This window comes from Monopterus albus, unplaced genomic scaffold, assembly GCF_001952655.1.
Source record: "Monopterus albus unplaced genomic scaffold, M_albus_1.0 scaffold174.1, whole genome shotgun sequence".
Lineage (NCBI taxonomy): Eukaryota > Metazoa > Chordata > Actinopteri > Synbranchiformes > Synbranchidae > Monopterus > Monopterus albus.
The window spans coordinates 450,092-455,072 of record NW_018128054.1 but is presented as its reverse complement, the minus strand read 5'-3'; positions in this window follow the sequence as shown (position 1 = coordinate 455,072).

The following is a 4,981-nucleotide window of genomic DNA, read 5'->3' as shown; positions in this document are numbered from 1 at the left end:
TCTTTCCCTTTCTGCCCTGAACAGACTCAACCACATAATCTAGTAACAATGATAAAGACATTTCCCATTGCAATACATCAGTCTGCTATTGTGGGAATGGATATTTCCTGTGGCTAATCACTCCTCCCATATCCTTTACACACAGTCCCTGTTAGATTCACAGCCCAGTTATATTTGCAGTCTTTGGAATGGAAACATGGATAGTTTTGTATCAAATATGTTTATTGTATATTCACTCAAACCTGATTTAGTTTCTAGCATTGTATAAAGTGTCTGATTGTGCTTGTTTCAGTGGGAATGGTGACCTTTTCGTTTTTGGAAGCAGAGATGGCAAAGTGGAATTGGAACTGGGATAAGGTCGACTTTCCCAAAACCTCAGCCTCACTTGTCACACACATACACACCATTTGGGCGTTTCTGACTTGGTACACACTGCTTTTCCATTCAGTCCTCCTATAATTTCCCATTGGCGGTGGCATTATGTGAATGTGTGTTTACCCAGGGTTTGACAGTTGAAAGATTTTTTTTCCTTAAAGGCAGCGGTGTATGGATTTTCAGCTCTATAGAAACAGATGTTTGTCTTGTGCTTAATGGAACGATTACAGAGACACTGAGACGACTGAAAAGAATGAGATAAAGACCTTGTGTGTGTGTGTGTGTGTGGATGATGTTTAGTCATGCTATGAAAATATTGGGTGGTGTCTGTACAAAGCAGGCAGCGTTTGGCCTATCCTCCTGCGGAACAATCAGGACACTGTGATGTGCAGGGCGGTCAAAGTCATGATGGCAATTATGTCTTCTTCTGACCAGATTGGCAGTCTTTAATGGTGAGAACCAAAGAACCAGACAGGAAGGGAGAAAGAAGAGGGAAAAGACAGGCAGAGGGAGTGCTGACCTGCTACACAGCTGTAGGGTGTGGTGGATCTGTTAAGGAGTAGTGGGGAATGAAAGGAAATACACTCTGGATAGATTTCTGCACATTTGCATATTTTCATCAGTCTTTTTAAGCCCATTTCTGAGTGTCCAGCCATCGTATTTCAAATAGTAATGAATTTGCCCTGGGTTTTGCCTCTCAGGCTGCCTACAGTCTGCTCTACTGAGCTGGTGAAGTGACTGAAATCACTCTTTACTGAGTGCACTACATTAGTTGTCCGCATTTCTACTTTGCTTGAATATTTCCATTTTCTGTTACTTTATACCTCTGTTCCACTACACTTTTAATAGTGTACTTTTTTTGCTCACTACATTTATTTAACAACTATAGTTTCTGGTTAATTTGCAGATTCACATTAATAAAAGGTTAATAAATAAATGAGCACCACCCTAACTGTCCCCCTCTAAAAGACCAGCTGTCCTTCTAAACCCAAAAAAACCTGAATGAGGCTGAAAAAGCAAGTGCTGGGTTTTAAATAAATGTCTTCACACTGACACAAACGTGTCAAGAAGGGTTGTGTCATTTCGGAAACACTGAATTTGTGTCTAAATATTTATTGTAGTTCTGCCATGCATTTGTGAAAAAGGCTGTCATTGATAAAATTTGAATACATTTGATGACGTGAGACCCCTCCCCCAACCTTTTGAAATCAAACCTGCACCCTTGAGTCAGTACTGTACTCTCTGTCCATTGCCCTGCTCCTTATCTCCACCTCCTGTTTACCTGTTATGTTGCCATAGGAACTCCCACCTCAGAAGCCTATTGGCCAGCCTGCAAGGGTAGCGGCAGGTGAGGGAGCGCAAGTGCGTGGGTGTAAGGAGTGAGTGAGGAGGGGCTGACTGAGACAAAGACAAACATTCAGATATACGAAGCAAACGATAGAGCCATAAATGTATTGAAGGCAGGTAATGACTGACAAATGGAAGAGATGAGTGTGGTGGTGACAGACAGTAAGTGAAAGGTGGCTTTGCTTTCACCTCCACCTCCTGCTGCTTTTTCAGAAACAGGAAGTCGTCAGTTGAACCGTTGTCTCCTCCTCTGACGCAGCTGGCTGAGGCTGATGACGGCCTCAGCTCATTGTTGCTATAGCAACCAGCTGACAACGACAAACATCCGGATTACCGCCTCCTGCCTTGTCAGCTTTCATCAAATTTGTTATAATCGTGCCTTAAAAACCGTGCGTTATCACTGGTCACCAGGGTGACTGGGAAAACACAGAGGACGTATAGTGACAGATTTTACTTATCTTAAATCCCTCTGGTGTTTGTTTACCGGTGTTTTATTCACAGAAACACATCTTCATGTATCATGATCACCACTTAACTTTTGTAAAAGGGCTGCAAAACAGAACCAAAACCCAGTTATAAACAGTTTTTTAACATTTACACCTGTAGACTTGATGCATCGTAGAACCATTTAACTGCAGGTGACTCATGGGTAACCAAGGAAATATATTAATGGCATAATAAGGTTGATAACATTTAAAACTTGTGAGGAAGTGCAAATTAAAAGTATTTAATGGCTTATAACAAAAAATAAAATTAAAACTTTGACTGTTAGGCTCATTTCATGGAAACTATTCATTTTGTGTGCACAACATTTAAAGGCAAAAACGAGGCAGTATAAAACTGACATTAATTCAAGTGTACTTGTTGGCATGAGGCCAAATAAAATTAAATAACATTCATTTTTTAAAAATATTTTTAACTGTTTTCCATTAAACTGTAGTCATTTTCTAATGCCTGTTTGGACCATTTCTCACATTTACATACAGTGGCACAATGAATATTGTATAAATCTCAGATTTTTAGGAACAGGAATGCTTCCCTCTTTATGGGAAATGTTAATACGTTAAAACATATTTTGTTAACATGGCATCACTAATGTATTTCTGCATTAAAATACCATGCTGTTCCATTAAGAAATATCACTAAGAGGAAGTGACATCATTTAAGGGTTCGAAACAGAGAAATTCAAATGCTGGTGAGACTGGATTTTCTTTTTGAATGTTTTTGGTACATTTTTCTATCAAAACCTTCTCTGTCAAGCATAACGTTTCCACCCTGTCATGCCAAAAACAAGGGGAAACCAATTTTTAAATGAAACTTTTAAAATGGATTTGCATAAACCATGAATTTTTCATTTAGCTTCATGCTAAGTGTGGTGTTAACTTTAAGTTTCTGCCTTGTCACGTGGTCTACTGCAGGTGTAACATATCCTTCTATAAAATAGAAACCTTTTTGTTTGGTAATGATGAAATTAATAAAAAAAAAAAAGATAAAAAATCTTAAAATTTCAAGTCTCTACAGTTTCCATGGAATGACTCATTAATATTTTTAATTGTTTACAGGCCCCCGAAGACTTTGAATGAAATGGGCACAAAAATAAGTTCAATTTATTTTTGACATTCAGCTGCATTGTGTGCAAATAATATGCCATGGCAGTTTTTCTTTTTTGAGAGCTTATCACTAAAATAAATCAAAGTTGGACCTGTTCTCCAGAGGATTAATACACACAAAGCTGAAGCCAACGTCAGAGCAGGTGGCGGAGTAACAGCAGCTTGTTCATCTCTGTTATAGGCTTTTGCTGAAGGAAATGATTGTTCAGTGTTGTGTAAGCATGACGACAACACTCCTAGCTCCGATGCATCATTTTCAATTTGAAGTCACTGTGAAACATAAATAATCTTATTTCTCTAAACTGAATTTAAGATTTCTGTTTTGGTTTTAATCCTGTTTCCTTCTGCTGTTGTGTGCTGGCTGTTTTCTTGATACTGTATGTGGACCTCAGCTCGACTGGTACCACCTGCTCCACGTACTCAAAATGTCAGTCTTGAAAATAGGAAAAATATGAAAATAAGAGCCTTGGAGATATGACTGTGCAGCTTTCAGTTACCTTTTTAAAATGTCTGTCTGGTATGTGTTTTCCCCTACTTTTTTATTGACAATAACATGATATGTTTAATTATTGCCTTCCAGTTTTCTTAATTCTTTTATTGAACGCCAGCTATGCAAATGTGTCAAGTAAAAGGAGGTCATGGTAGATCAAGAGTAAGAGTCAAAAACGTTACAAAACTTTTTGCTGTGACACCCTTGAATACATTTTTTTAATGTGACCTAAAAAACACAAACACAAATTGTAAAATTTTACAATTTACTATTAAAAATTTAGGTGCAAAGAGAATATTCATACTTCTATTCCAGCCATAAACTAAAGTCAGCTTGTTTCGCTGATGAACACTGGGGGACAGGAAGAACTGCTGTTAGTGAAATCTCCTGGTGTAATATTTGTTTGGAAAACCGGCAGAATCTCGGCCGTCTGTGCACATTTGATTTCCTGTTCCTGACCTCTACTAAGAGAAGCAGACAAGACGACAGAGAGAGATATATAAAGGGTGAAATCAGTGTTGTGATCTAAGAGTTATTCTATAAGTGAAGGCACGATTGACAAAAAAAGACACATGGACTCGTTTTTAAAACAACTGTAATTCATTTTAATATCGATTAAACCATATCGGCATACATTATAGAATCAACAAGAGATCCTTTTTATTTAGTAAATTTTGCTGTGTAAAAAACAAAAAAACAAATACACACAGTGAAGATACAACTGTCTCTTTTATATTTTATTGTTTATTTATATGATACTAAAACAGACTATGGAAGAATCAAAAAGTAAAATAAATAAATACAAGCAATGGACAAAAAGACTGGCACAAATATTAAAATATTTTTTCACAAGCAACATCTGTATTTCAAAGCCTGTTTCTTTAATTTTTACATTGATTCTTGATGAAAATAGGTGATACACTTCTATAAAAAAGTAGATTTCAGTGGTCTGTAATAAGCATAGGCTTAAATCCACCTGTTTCATTATGTGAGTGTGGACATCTATTGTAGGAATTCAGTGAGACAACACAAATGATGTAAATAATATGTCATAATTGAAAATAAATGTAAGCATGCATGGACACATACCAGTGTTATGTTGATATGGTCATTATAGTGATTTTAATGTGTCCAGTGTGTGTATGTGTGTGTGTGTGTG